We start from the raw sequence: 16,157 nt of genomic DNA, 5'->3' as shown, positions 1-16,157 counted from the left end.
ATAATCCCTCCCAGTTTTCTGAATGAATTTAATATGTTCACATTTTCATCATAATCCTTTCCGCTTGATGTTCCCCCCTCCCCTCTCATGCATAACGGACAAACTACGCAGAAATATGGAGTGAGAGAGAAAAGGAATTTGGGCTGGATTAAAACCCTGAAGTATAAATTATACCAACTACTCTACAAGAATATGGTTCTTCGTAACGATATGTGTGCACTTTTCTTGGGATTTATCTACAGTGTTTATCAATGATATAAAGATTTTTATGGTCGGTGGTACTGTTACTAAAGCAGAATAATGACATAGATCAATTGGAATATATTAAAATATCTTTATTACCTCTTGTTGGGTGGTCATTTTGCTTAGTTTCTATTCCACATTGATTTCCATGCGCCGGTACGTGAATGGTTATGCGTTCATATGGATGGCGTAGCTAACCAAGTGTTTGTGGTGCTCCACGTCCATCAACAAAATCATCTTTCATGTTTAAATCATAAACTTTTGTGTTATATTGATTTAATCAATGTGAGGAAAAATAGAAACTACAAGAAAAAAACAATCAACTTTTATCAGTGAATAATATATATATATATATATATATATATTAATTTTTTCTTTTTTTCTTTCTCTTCTCTCTCTCTCACTTTGTGTCTCTCTCTGTCTCTGTCTTTGTCTGTCTGTCTGTCTCTCTCTGTAATTAATTTCGTTTCCCGTGCTGACTAACTTTTAAAAGGTAACCAACAGACCTATATAGCGAAAAATATTGCACTTTTATATATATAGCACTACAACTACCTGTCTATTGACATTTTCGTCAATGTGTTCAATTACAGCAACAACAAAAATAAATAAATAAATAAATAAATAAATAAATAAATAAATAAATTTTGGGACAGGCCGACTGAACTGTCATATGATTGTACTTTATCAAGGCTCATACTTAGGGCTTATGTGTAAACTTCGGCCACCACACCAAGCCACACGACACCTGACGACCGTGGCGGAAAACCAGAAACCGCAAAAAATTCAATCCCGGCCACACAGTTCCAACAATGACAACTACGCCTCGCCCCAAGTCGCCACTAGAGCAAGAAATCTAACTCTTTAGAAGCCAATAAAAAAGCAACAATAGCAAGAACAAAAGAGGAACAATAAAAAAAACCCACAACTAATCGCTCCATTCAGCGATCACTTACCAATAGCCACTCGTAACAGCAACAATGCGAATTAAGTTCCTCCACCGTATGGTCTACACGTTCCGTACAATGACTAAAATAAGTACCAACATTGCATGTTAAGGGTAAATGGTGCCCAGGGCGACGATGAATGCTTGCCAATGATTTTCCTGAAATTAAAACTGTATCAACTGTTTTGGCGCCCCTCCCCCTCTTCCGTTAGTACGCTACTGGGCACCAAATCCCTTGAAAAAGCCATCAAGCTTAAGAGTCAGAGGAGTTAACTCCCTTCATTATGTCGTGAACATGCACTCCATATATTACCTCAAAGAACACTCAAAAGGCATATAAGAAAGAAAGAAAGAAAGAAAGAAAGAAAGAAGAAAAAAAGAATATGCACGTACTCTAAGAACACATTAACTAATGACAGTGTTATGGTAGATTTAGAGCCATTCAGCTTCTCCTTTTTAATAATTCCAGATTTTTAATTCTGGAAAGAAAACAAAAAAATAACAAATAAACCTGCTGTGATGGGTCTGGAGTCTTTACCTAATTTTCCTTTGGCTGTGTGTGATACATCACATTGTCCGATTCTTCCCCAGTTTCATCACTTTTTCAACCGTCTGTTCTACGGCGTCCGTTTAATATTTTGTCTTCCATGAATTGTTTAACGACTAACTTCTTGTGTATTGCACCAAATCAATTGTTCTTCTTGAACTTTCTCTTCACTAGCTGGATGCTTGGATGCAATCTGATTTTCTTAAATTTTGTTTTCATGAACTTGCGTCTTCTTTTTGGGGTTTAATTTTCTATCTGCACGACATATGATATCCAACAGACAATCTGTCAAAAAGGATATGTTGTAAATGACGACAATGATATTCGGCGCCCCTCATTTTTGAGAAAAAGTGCATTGCATACGTGCTCATTGTGAAAAAAGAATAAACCTAGATAGGCCTGGTACGATCTAACTCTTTATATGCTTATATCCAGAAGTGTGAATAATTTGCAACAGTTCCATAATAGTATTATCGTCCAAATAATGAACACTTTCCACTTCCACTGAACATTCCATGTAAATGATTTTCCTCTCGAATAATGTCAAAGTAGAACATGAAATACGTCTGCAGACTTACAATAGGAATACAAGAAACGAGGGTGACTCCAAACTCGGAATGAATCAGATTGCCCAGTTCGTCCCTTTCATACACCTTCTATTGTAATTAAGTTGCATAATATACTTCTCACGATGGAATTTACGACTCATTTGCTTCGAAATCATGTGACCCAGATCAACCAAATGGAACTTCCTGAATTCTTCTAAAACAGTTTGAAAACCTCATTGGCAAATGAAAAATTAATTAAAAGGGCGGCAGTAAGTCTTATTATTAGTAGTAGTACATGTCAACAAATGCCTAATGATCTATGTATAGATTCTATATATAAGTTTACATACTCAGGTCACGTGGGGAAAATTTAGCTAAACACTTTTTATACAATTTGCAACCATGAATAAAAAGTACAAAAATTAAATAAAATCATGTACCAGGAATTACAAAAATACACAAAACAGTATACTTTATGCCCCGTAATATCATGGGCTCATTTCTGCATGATGAATACTCCAATTGTATTTTTAGAGCAGTTCATTTAAACGAGATGTGCTATACAATCGTTCACAAAACCATGTACTACTTGCGCACGTCTGATTCATACCTGGTGCAAAAGGGTGTATAATATATGTTTAAGCGAAACTGCAGTTTAGATATAAGCAAACTGAAACGAACGGGGACTGTTAAAGATAAATAACAGTGAAAAGTTTAGCAAAAATATGTTTTGAAACAAAAGCAGTTTTGAAAATATGTGCATTTGTAGACTCCTGAGGGGAGGGAACTCTATTGTATACTTATTACATTTTCACTAGGTCATTTATGCGGGAAAACTATCTAAAATAATATATAATTACACATCTTAAATGTACAGTGGAATACTCTTTGCTAATCTTTCGAAGAAAGTAAAATATCGAAATACGAGTAAGCCTATCTAATCAGGATACAAAGATCGCCATCAGGAGGGTGTTAAATTGTCCAAGTCAATTTTTAGTCAGTATAACGAAACTTTTGTTGCAGAGTTCAACACTTTGCTTTTATAAAAGTGTGAGATTATATATTTGTATTAAGCAGCTCAAATGATTAGCAACTTTCATGTCTGGAATTCATTTTCATATTACAAACTCTCGGTCGAAATCCCCAAATGCTTTATATATAACATTCTGGTGCGGTATGCCAACATTAGGCACTTTTTTTAAAACTCGGAACTTAGCGATATAAACCAATTGATTCATAAAGTTAAAACCCATCTTCTGTTGTTTTTAAGGGTCTCCTAACCTTTTAGTGTTTAACGAGATATTGACCCAGATGCACTTCTTTCGAGACTAGTTAGAAAGGTCAAATAATACCATTTCCATAATTGTCCATCGACCGCTACTCAAGGCTCCAGTGCGTGGAGACCTTTTCTGTGTTTGTTTTATAACAAGGTGAATTTTGACTACAATATATTCAACAGATGTTGCATTATCTTTATAACATTGTATTCCTTTCTTATCAAGGCACGGCGAAACAGATGTCTTTCCCACACGTTAAACAAGTAAATTCATCGTCTATTATTTCATTTTGATTTGTAGCAAGAGAAGGGTGAATTATTTTCACATTCTGCACAGCTATGTTTGTTTCCTAAGAAAATTATTTTATTCGTTTCATACAAAAGTAACTAACTAACTTACCAAAGAAGAAAAGTATGACATTAATTATTTAAAACGAAGCTGAATACTGACAACCCCATTTACTTCAAGTTATTGTTGCAGGTGGTGCTCAGATATGTTATTGTTTTCTTTTTTTGTCACACCTAAAACAACCTGTGCGTCATTCACACAATCTATTCGTAAACAAGATTGTCAGTGTATTTGAAGATGATTTCAGACAGTCTTGTCTTCTTTTGAGAGCTGATGTCACAAAATACTTCTTTTCAGCCAACTGGGTCAATATGTCTTTAATACGTCGGTCGTTCTAACGATCGTCGTTCATTCCTAATGCACGTTAACTTGCGCTGAAGAGATTACTAATTCATCGAGTTGACTGTATGGCCTAATGTTCTAGTTTTCTTCATAGTCCTAATAGAAAGGTTTGTCGTACTGCGTGACCCCAGACCATCCTGTCCCATTATTCAATCGGGAAGTGGCAAGAAGTTTCACATTTTGTTTTTGAGAAGAAGTTCCCCCACGTTGACCGATATTCGTATTTCTCCTTTTGGCAAAATATATGGAGAAATGTCGGTCAAAATATTCGTCGCCTTCGTAATCGCCATTATTCAGTTTAGACTTTAATATCATTTCTGTAATTTCTTGGTTATTTTTTCAGTATAACACATTTTGTCAGCTTGACTTTGAATTACATAATTGTTTGAACAAGACGACCTGCCAGTGAATTTATTTTCCTCTCTTATCTTTCTTTCTTCTATTTTCCTGTCTGAAGCCGTGAGTGCTCATCATTGAGTAGCTTCAGAACCCATATTCGACCTAATATTTAAAGGGAACCATCATATTGTACGTTACCTAACATTAAATTGAACCTTTTACTTAAAAACCAAGCTGAGATACAATTGTGCTAGTGTCAAGGCTGCCATATATCGACTGAACCCCCACGAACCTTTCTATGTGGATTCCAGTTCGAAACTTCAGGACACTTTTGCTACAACTGTCCTTTAAACCATGAAAAAAGAATACGATTGCTTCGATCTTCTAGATAGTGTCTTCCTGTTACTATCTTCAAACATTCAAAACGAATCGATGACTATTCCAATACAGATAGATAGATAGATAGATAGTAGATAGATAGATAGATAGGTAGGTAGATAGATAGATAGATAGGTAGATAGATAGATAGGTAGGTAGATAGACAGATAGATATATAGATAGGTAGATAGATAGATAGATATATAGATAGGTAGGTAGATAGATAGATATATAGATAGGTAGATAGATATATAGATAGGTAGGTAGATAGATAGATAGATATATATATATATAGATAGATAGATAGATAGATAGATAGATATTCAGAAGAGTCATATGTTTGATTTATTGCTTGTAATTTATGTGCAGCATGTGATCTCTTTATTCTAACCTAACGTCTTCTATTCTTATTTTTTCCCACATTGTTTCTGATATAGTGTTTAATTATTGTAATATGTTGTATTTTAGCTGTATTTCATGCATTGCATGCACACTTCCGACTCATAGTCTTGTATGTCTATTAATAATACTTGTAAGGGACATAACGCATTATTAGTTGTGAAAACATGTTGTCTTGCCTCATTGCTCATCTCTACATAATGTAATGACATTAATGGAGTGAAAACTGAGATGTATTTGATTATCGGAAGCTGGCGGATTTCTTCGATTCTTATTTCCTAAAATTGTTGATGGCTTGGTGGATGTTTCTATTACAATCGATATATTCTTGAAAAATAATTAAAATTTAAGTTTAAATTTAGTGCTAAGATCAAAGATGGTGTGCTCAATGTCTGTTTAGACAGAATAAGAAAAGAAGAACAAATTAGACATAAAACAAATATGGATGAGAACTAACGTACTGACCGTTCCATTTAAGAAGAAATTAATTAGCAAAGAAAGCAAAACAAAGATTAGTCAGTAAGTAACTGAAATATTATAAGAATATTTGCATTGTATTCGAAGTTTTGGGTAACATTCACTTGATTAAGTGCAAATTAGAAGTTTTCGTGTGTGATGTGATCGTCGGTATGTTAATCACTTCCTCTTGGATTAAAATATCAACATTGTCCATACATATTTCTAACTTGCATGTTTTCTATGCAAACGTATTACATTAGGCACAAATATCTGCATACTTTTTATATTTTGCTCTAAGTAAACTTATTACTTTATTTGGCACTAATCTATATGCATAACATTAGTTCTGTGTAGCAAGAAAATGATCAATCTCTTTTCTCGCTTACATTAAGCACGTCGAAATTCAAATAAAATAAACCATTGTGGATTTGATTGTAACTGTAATACAAGACTCGCCATTCCTAAAAGTACTTGATTTTGTTTAACAGACTGTGATTCATATTCTTTTTAGTACAACAATAGATCTAGACATGAACAATTGACTTTTAAAGTCTTCCAAAACGAGGTTTGGTCTGTCAACAATTTTGTCTGTCGTTCACTCATATGAGGAGATGAACACCTGGCCCTATTTAACATTTAAATGTCTTCCTGAAAATAAGATATATTGGTAATTCTCTTTCGTGTGCCATTTGTGCTGTCATGAACTTGAATGCATTTGTACTTCTTGATAATCGAATTGTCTTTACTTTTCTTTAAACTTTTTATCAATAATTACGTTACATATCTTATTGGAAAACCAGACAAAATATTATCACAAGATAATTTAGTGAATTTCAATGAATGAATTTCTAAAAAGTGGTGTATTGCCTGCTCAGTTTTCAGGATAATATGTATATTTATTTTGTAGAATTTCAAAATAATTATGTATGTCTAACATAATTGAACGGCCGTCTTCGTCGCGTTTTTGTGCTAGAGGTACAATTTTGAGCACCTAATAAATATTCACGTCATTATCACTTGTCTAAAATTGTCTGTATTTCCAGAGGGATGAAGTAAATCTCCATCAATTTACGGTCTTAGTTATGTTCTCAGCAGTTAGAACCTAGCCGAATCATCTTAAACATGTAGGCGGGAAGATATCTTTATAACGTTATTGTATTTGTTGCCAGCAGTTTTTCGCAAGAACATTTTATCATATTTGAATACTAAATCACAAGAGTCTTGGATTCTTTCTCGTCAGTTTGCAAGTCCAAAAACATTACATGTCAGTATTTGTCATTTATCCTTTTGTACGATTCAAACAATTATCTGTCCATCTCGAAAATAGCATACGTAGAGTAAATGTTATTCATAGCTTTGAATTAAACGCATCAGGCTGTGCCAAATGAATAGGTACAGCTAGTATGTTCAGTTGGGAAAATGAAGAAAGGTTCCAGATGCTGAATTTCCTTTTGAGCCCAGAGAGAATATTTGCAGTCATTCTTCCTTTACACGAAGAAAATTTATAGATAGATCGATAGCTTAAGCTGAGTTGGATAAAATGAAATCATACTGAATTTGACTAATTTGAAGTGATGAATCAATTGAAGAAGGAACAGAACATTAGTACGTTTGACTAAAAAGGAAAATAAGTGATAAACAAAATATACCTGTTATTCTTCAGTGATCATTAAACAATTTTTTTTTTCTATCTTTGCATTTTAAGAACGCACGCACAAATGTATAATAAAGTAACAGAAAAATAACATCATGCCTTGCACCCCCCAATAAACAATGAATATTTAATACGAACTATTCACTTACAACGTAATTTGTGAATGTCTAATGTGAACTATTCACTCACAAAGTAATTCGTGAATATCTAATGTAAAATATTCACTCACAAAGTAAACAATGCATTTATAATGTGATCTATTCACTCACAACGTACAGCATGAATATTTAGTGCAAATTACTAACAACGTTGACTATAAATATCTAATGCGAAGTATTCACTCACAAAGTAATTCGTGAATATCTAATGTGAACTATTCACTCACAAAGTAATTCGTGAATATCTAATGTGAAATAATCACTCACAGAGTAAATAATGCATTTATAATGTGATCTATTCACTCACAACGTACAGTATGAACATTTAATGCAAATTAGTAACAATCTTGACTATACATATCTAATACGAAGTATTCACTCACAATATAAAACACGAATATCTAATGCTAAGTATTCACTCACAATATAAAGCATGAATATCTAATGCGAAGTATTCACTCAAGACGTGAACTGTGATGGATTTCAGTAAATATAACCGTCTACAGTATATTATGTCGTTTTAAGAATAAAACACGTCTTTGATAGCTATAATTGAAAATAGTTGTTTCATACTATAGTGTTTTCACTGATGAAAACTTTATTGTTGAGCCAGTCTGAAGTGCCTATTCTTCAGAATCAAACAAATCTGCAGAACCGTTCTGAGTATTTGACGTTCGTTTGAATGACTCCATCATCAATACAATAATATTGGCAGCGCAGAATTAAAGTAAAAGAAATTAGTGCATAGATGTGTTTGGCAGTGCAAGCATTCGTAAAATCTTGAAATCACTTTTCAGACTAATATCCGGATTTAACGTTTTTATTATATAGCTCTCATGAGTTATTACATTTACTAAACATGTGTATGCATATATTTATATATTTCAGGTTTCTATATTCTTTACATCAGCACACACATATTGATTGTTAGATTTTCTTCTAAAAGTGGAGGCTGTTTTTGATATGTTGTATAATGGGAAGACATTTTTAGTAAGATTTCAACTTCCTACTGAACTGTCAGATATTGCATTGTTTTGAAATATACGTGAAAAACATGTTTCATTGATTAAATATTGTTTAAACTAATCTCGGCTATGGTATTTGATTTCATTTATTTAATAAAGATTTCAAGTACGCTCAACGAAATTAATCCATTAGCAAGAACTGATGTCCCGGCTTCAAATACCAAAAAATGACAATAAGGAAAAGACGGAAATATGATATAAATGAAATGGTTGTAAAGTTTGACTTTCAGCATAAAACTAATTAAGATATCGCTGGAGTATACAGAGTGCTAGAGAAGTATGGCAGGTATAAATCATTTTATTTATTTTTTGTTTAAGTTTAATTTGTCCTGAATCTGTGGAAAGAGCGCCTTCATTGCTATGGCGTAAGGATACACAGAAGCCGCCAGGCCGAATCCCATTCATAAACCATGTCAATTGAGTTATTTATACCACATCGTAACAAAATACAAATACATCTATTTTTATTACATATACCCTCTTTAGACCTTCAAAATATTTATAGATTAACTCCATTGATGTTTCAAAAATATTGACATGAGGAAGTCAAAGAAGACATTTAAAAGTAACTCAACTCTGTCTGTGATACGGACATATTGTTTGAAAGAGTTGTATTGAACGCTAGATCAACTTGTAAAATAAAATGGGTACGTAATAACTCTTTTTATGAAATAGTAACCGCATCTAAAACATCTTAATGCTCATTTTGAAAATGTTAAGGTCCTGCAAAAAATAACAATCATTACTTAGCAAGAGTTTTCCATTATTCTTGGAAGATTGGAACGCATAGGCATCAACACATTATTCGAATTGAATTGTTTTCACCTCTGATAATTTCTTCACCAAAATAGAAAAGAAGAACGATAAATGCATTTACAGGAAGTTAAAAAGACGGAAGCTTGCAAAACTGTAAAGTAGACTGGGTTTTTGAAAATTACAAAAAAGCTAGTAATTTCATTTCGACGAGTTTCAATATTTGTGAGATCGGAAATTACAAAATGTTGGTCTCCTTGAACGTCTGGGTTCCGTAATGCTCTTGTTTTGTTTTTGCGCTTTGGTTTGTTTTAAAACTGAGATTCTGATTCAGTCACTCAACCTTCATGTTCAAATAACGGGCTGAAGGCATTTAGTCGCGACCTATTTCGACATAAAAACGAAAGCAAAATATTTTTGATAAATTCCCATTGAATAGATAAATAGGTTACCTTTGAGGTCGGACTACTATATCACTAACCTTTTATGATTTTCTTAACCATTTCAGGTGACGAACGCTTTCATTTTTTTTCTGTCACACGTTTATTATTGGTTTCATTCTAAACGTCAGTGTCTGACTAAGAAATAGGACCGATGTGCCGATTAAAGCGACTCCAGGAACCAACAATAAAGAATTTGATTAATAACAGAATCATCGATGGACGCTTATCTGGTTTATCTTTGACTTAGAATAATCTTTTAAAGCTACAGTCAGTGTTTAAGTTGCTACATTGGTTTAAAGCTGACCGGTGAGTACTTTACGTAAAGGGACGTTCTGTCATGTACCTTTGTTTAGAGTATTTGTTCACAAAGTTCTATGACTGCTTCACCCTTACTCACAATAAAAATAAGCACACTTTAAACAAACTGAAACTTATTATTATGAAATATAACTTCTCATTGGATGAACTCGTGTCAAAGTAATACTCATATTAGTTAAGTGGGGCACCCTAGCCTTAATTGGAAAAATACACTACAGACTCCCTGGGCAACTCAAGTCTCAAGAATTTTTAAATGACCCTTGGTAATTCTAGTCTCATTGAGAATTAAACATGGGGAATATTGGGCCTGTATAGCGTCAAAAGGAATTATAGTTTATTGCATTTGTATGGGAAAATATGAACGAGTTTTTTTGTGGATGGAATACTGCACGACCTTGGGAAATAAGGAATAACTTAAGAAGCAATCTGTTATAATATTTGGGCCAGCATCAAAGTGCAAGGATGTATAAATGAAGCATTTATACAGAATATGCCTTTCTGGCCGAGAATTAATTGATTTTGGAAGGGGAAAACATCAATGTATGCTTGTATGTAAAGGTGACTGTTAGAAGCGATGTGGCTACTAGCATAGTACTGTAAAAGATGGGAACACTATTGCAGTAGTTATTGCAGTTTTTTCATTGAATAACAAACTGTTTCAAATTAGGTTGACTACATCACGTTAGAGCTGAATTGATCTTCTTTAGTAGTAATGTTTACCGCGATAAAAATTGATTTAAAAATATCTTTTTTATGAAACAAAATTTAGTTATATGTGTTTTATCAAATGCATATGAGACGAGCAACATATTGTAAAGCGACCGCTAAGGTCCATGACAGCATATAACTAATTCATTAAGTCATTTAAAATAACTATCATAACTACCATTGTTCAAAGTACTATCGATGACGATAAGCAAACGTTTAATGTGCCATCGATAGAGCATTCTCGTTTCGGTGGCAATATCAATAAATAAAGAGTTCAATCCACAGTGACATTACCACAATTTGCTTGTGTTTGTGTTTGAAAAGGGTCCCCATTCTCCACAAACCTTGCTGTATGAGTCATACCTTCTATGTTTTCGAACAAGTCTGCTTGTTGAGAATTTATGATTCAGGTTTTGAGCAAGCTTCAAATTCGACTTTGTAAACCAGACTAGTCAGATCTTTATTCGCTTAACATCGGGGGCACTATACATTATTTTATGAACTTCTAAAAGTATGATCGGTGTAAGGTGAAGTTGTTTGCATCTGCAACATGCACAATAGATAGAATGTTGGCACACCTCTATGCTGCTTTTATTTGCTGTGGATGAAATTTCTTAGAATATTGTACTTTTGAATACTGTGTTTGATCTAAGCAAACAGCTACACAAATCAACCGCTTTCATGCGCTCGACTAATCAGCCTGATTTAGTCTAAAGTATCTTTAACAGTCATTAAAATAGGGAAAACACATTTTGCCAGTCTAGACAATGCCAGCTTTATTTAGTTTTTAAATTGCTTTTACAATTTACTTCTGAAGTGCAGGAAAGGAAAATAACCAAGCAGAGCTAGCAGTTTTTTTTAATAGGTACACATCTGAAGGCCAAGCTGTATAATCTATAACCCAAATTACACCCACCAAAATAAAGGACATTACAAGCCCTTCTAATAATAACAAGATCTTTAGCCAGAATAACCGGTGAAGAAAACCCTGCGAAATTTTTTTTGTTTAAAAATCTATCCCTATGAAGAATTCCACCCTTATTTCCAGGTTGACTCGGGTCACAATTATTACATCCGGGTCAGTACCACCGATGTTGTCTCAATCTATTTTTAGGGCATTTCTTTCTGTCTCCTTTTGATGGCGATATAAGAGTTCGATTTGGCCATTCTAGGTATTGATTTTAAGGACATTGTTTCTTCGTTAAAATAGGAGCATTATGGGACGGTTGTCTGTGTGTATTTCAGCGAGACACGGTGGCTAGTCTAGAAGTGGAATCTGTGACCCACTGAACATTGTTTTGTTTACAGTCCAGCATGTCAAAACATGCCCGTTGATATATGACAAGTCATTCTACGTTAGTTAATCGTTGAAGAGATTTTTGGTTAACATACGGTTAATCATGATTTGAACATAGTGCAATGCTTAGTACTGACAAACAAATGTAGGGACTGTATAGGAAAAATAAATTGCAATATATGCCCATGTGACGCCCCTCTCCAGCATCAATTGTAGGAGTAAGATGGATACTTAAAGGATACATTATGAAATATTTCCGTGTAAGGGTCTTCCTCCACTTTCAAAGTCATCGACAAACACATAGACCATCCTAGTTGGGAAGCCTTGTATCTTCTTCATCCCTTTAACATGTTAAGTGCCGGACATAGAGGTTCAGATTAAGCTAAATTTGTCAAACGTTTGATCGAACATAAACATCATTCGATCGATCGTCCACCTGAAGGAATCGTGTGGTGTTACAAAGAGTGGCAATCAGCCATCGGCGCACAGTCTCTTGCGAGAAAGTCAAGGCGATTCCATTGTGTTTGTCGAAGGCATTCATGGCGAAGAGGACGTGATCTTGTCTGACCCCAGTCAAACCCATCTTAGACGACATGTTAGGAGAAGACGAAGACGAAATTTAACTGGTTTACGAGCAAAGAACATCATCGTAATGCCAGTGTCATTTACGTCACCCAAAATTTGTTTCAACAAAGTAAAACCCATCGCATCATCAGTCTCAATACTCATTACGTGGTCTTGTTTAAAAGCCCTAGAGATAAATCGCAAGTACAAGTGTTAGCGAAGCAGTTAGGAACGCCTTGGTTGACTCATGCGTACGACGACGCCACTCAGACCCCATACGCCTATTTACTCGTGGAAGAAGTCTTACGATTGTTTAAGGTGACAGCACGTCAATTACTGCAAGGCATCATTAACATTCCACATCAAACCAAACGCTTTTATGAGAGAAACAAAGTAGCCTTGACTCAACTGGCCGATCTCTGCATCAACACTCAAACCGAAATGCAAATCATTTTGAAACTTGAGGTAACGGTTTTCTAGGAGATGTCATCATTAGCTCCCTCTTAAAATAGGATCCCAATGACCCCAGAGTTCTCCCCAAGAAAACTTCCACTGCCAAGAAATCCAAACAGACCCAGAAGAAGAAAAAGAGAAGTGGTGTCAAGACAACGTCACAGCAACAGAAAAAGAGAAACCTACAGAAAAATAAAAAGAAAGGCCCACCAGAAAAGACCTCAAAAAACAGCTTCTTCCGCAAGAGGCCACGACCTACAGCAACGGTGACCACGTATCCAGTAGATTCTGATTCTTCCAATTCTCTGCTGATAGTGATTCCAGCCATACCCGATTTTCCTCCGTTGATGAAACAATCGTAACCGGTGTCTCCAACTACTTTCTTCTCCAGCGGTGACACACTCCTCCACGTTAGTTGCAGTGGCAGCTGCTCACAAAGTACCTGCCCCTAAATCCAATTCCAAGAGAGATAGGGCATGTTACAGGGTTTATTGGATTTGTCCAAACACGAACTGTCCCGATATAGTTTGTTGCGAACCCCTGCACGACGTATGATGCCTGTTGATACTACGTAAAGACAATCAGTGGCGTCGCATTCCAGTATAAAAAAAGACCTGCGGTAAAGGATGGTGATCAGTGTTTTGTGATCTTGAACTCCTTCAGATGTCACCTAAAAGAACTGCACACCACTCTCTGGCTAAAAAAGGAAAGAAAAGGAAAGGACTTCATCATCGTTTAGCCAAACATTGGAATATATTGTCTACCCTGTGCAAAGCTCCTTCACTCATGTGAAAACAACAGACTCAAACAGCCTTCAAAGACGTTGTCGATACCATCTGTGAATATTGCCTGAATCTCTTGATACCTTTGTCGCCACATCAGAAAGAATGCTAACCAAGCATCGACACGTTATTCGCGAAATGGGGTATTTTTAAAGTAGATATTTGGCATTCTACCCTTTCCTTCTTTGTGGATAGTAAAGTGTATATTTGTATGCGTGCGCGTACGTTTTTGTGGATAGTATATTTGGGTTTGTGTGGACGATATAGCGTGTGTTTGTATGCGTTCCTCGAACATTTGATTGGATAGTAAAGTCTGCGTTTGTATGCATTTGCGTACGTTTGTGTGGATAGTAGATATTGGGGAACGTTTAAAGTAAATAATGGGGTATTTTTGATTGTAGATATGGTTTTTTTACCCTCCGCTCTGTGGATAATAGAGTGTATGTTTGTATGTGTGTGTGTACGTTTGTGTGAATAGTAGAGTGTGTTTTTGTATGCGTGCGGGTACGTTTGTGTATATAGTATATTTGGGTTTATGTGGATAGTAGAGTCTGTGTTTGTATGCGTTCGCGTACGTTTTTAGTGGATAGTAGATATTGGTTTATTTTATAGTAAATATTGGGGTATTTTTGATAGTAGATATTGGGCTTTTTACCCTTCCGTTCTGTGTGGATAGTAGAGTCTGTTTCTGTTTTTTCTTTTTCCCTTTGTGTGGTGCGTGTGTGTGTGTGTGTGTTGTTTGTTGGCGTTCGCGTACGTTTGAGTGGATAGTAGATATCGGATTTTTCAATACTAAATATTGGGGTATTTTTGATAGCAGATATTGGGTTTTTACACTTCCGTTCTGTATGGATAGTAGCGTGTGTTTGTTTTTTCTTATTTTCTCTGTGTGGTGTGTGTATTTGTTGTTTGTATGAGTTCACGTAGGTTTGTGTTTGTATGTATTGGCCTTTGTTTGTCTCGATGAAATTCTCTTTATCCCTATCGAATACATTTCACCTACCTACCTACCTACAGTATTCAGGTCAGCTACTTGCAACACTGTTGCCGTTGTTCCCCTAGTGTTCAGTACAGTGACGTCATTGAAGCTAGAAATTTTGAGGCTATAAATGTAGACTCGGAGTTGTTCATAGGAATTAACACAAATTATAGGTATAAATAAATACTTGGGTTTTCAAACAGGAGTGTCACACAAGTTGTGGTTACAAATATATAGTGAGCTTTTTATAGGAATTTTCAAATAATAATGATAATAATAATAATAATAATAATAATAATAATAATAATAATAATAATAATAATGATAATAATAATAATGTTTATTATTATTAATATAGTAGTAGTAGTAGTTTCCAGCACTTCTGTTGTAATGAAAATAAATTCATATCATTATTTCCCCTAGCTTAAATTACATCCAGGATTATACAACTAAAAGAGCAAGTTAATGCACTTCTCTAGATGGCGCTCTATGTTGACCTAATTTCATTCCTGGCAAAGACGTATGTAATTAGGTAACAATAATCATCTCAGTGCTAACGTGTTTCCTGTTTCCATCTAAAGTTCACATTTTAAATAGTTGTTAGCTTCACCTTTGCATAGTTTTCTTCATCGGGTCAGAATTTGAAATTTTGCCTACGCGTGATTCTTGATACGTGTGTAGTTCATTTTATATGTTCTTGATTGTTCATACCAGAGCAGTAATGTTTTATATGATTACCCGAAACTGAGACCTTTTGAAAATGAAGCAAAAAGTGAGGTCCACGAAAGGTAATACTATCTGATATAGCAACATATCTTGTTCTTCACATGAATTATATTATGTATCAAAAAGGCCATGTAATGCGGAATATTTATTGCTCATTACTTGTATCTACAATTGCAAGGTGTTGCTGCCAAAGATATGTATGCGTATTTAAAATGACACGTTGCAAAACGTATTATCTAATCAAATACAAAGAATCATTTGATCTGCTGTTGTTGTTGTGTTTTTTTTTTACTTTGCGCAAGCAGCAGAGAGGGCGAACAGACTCTAACTGACATACCCTGGAATTGTAAAAAAGGGGGGATCGCGGTGATTAGGTGCCATGTTGGAGGCGCCCTTCTCTGCTGATATTAAAAGAGGGCGAACAGACTCTAAATGACTTACACTCGAATTGCAAAAAAAAAAACCTTCCTG

Source organism: Sinohyriopsis cumingii, chromosome 18 (assembly GCF_028554795.1).
Source record: "Sinohyriopsis cumingii isolate HCF-2022 chromosome 18, ASM2855479v2, whole genome shotgun sequence".
Lineage (NCBI taxonomy): Eukaryota > Metazoa > Mollusca > Bivalvia > Unionida > Unionidae > Sinohyriopsis > Sinohyriopsis cumingii.
Note: the sequence above shows the minus strand (reverse complement) of the source record.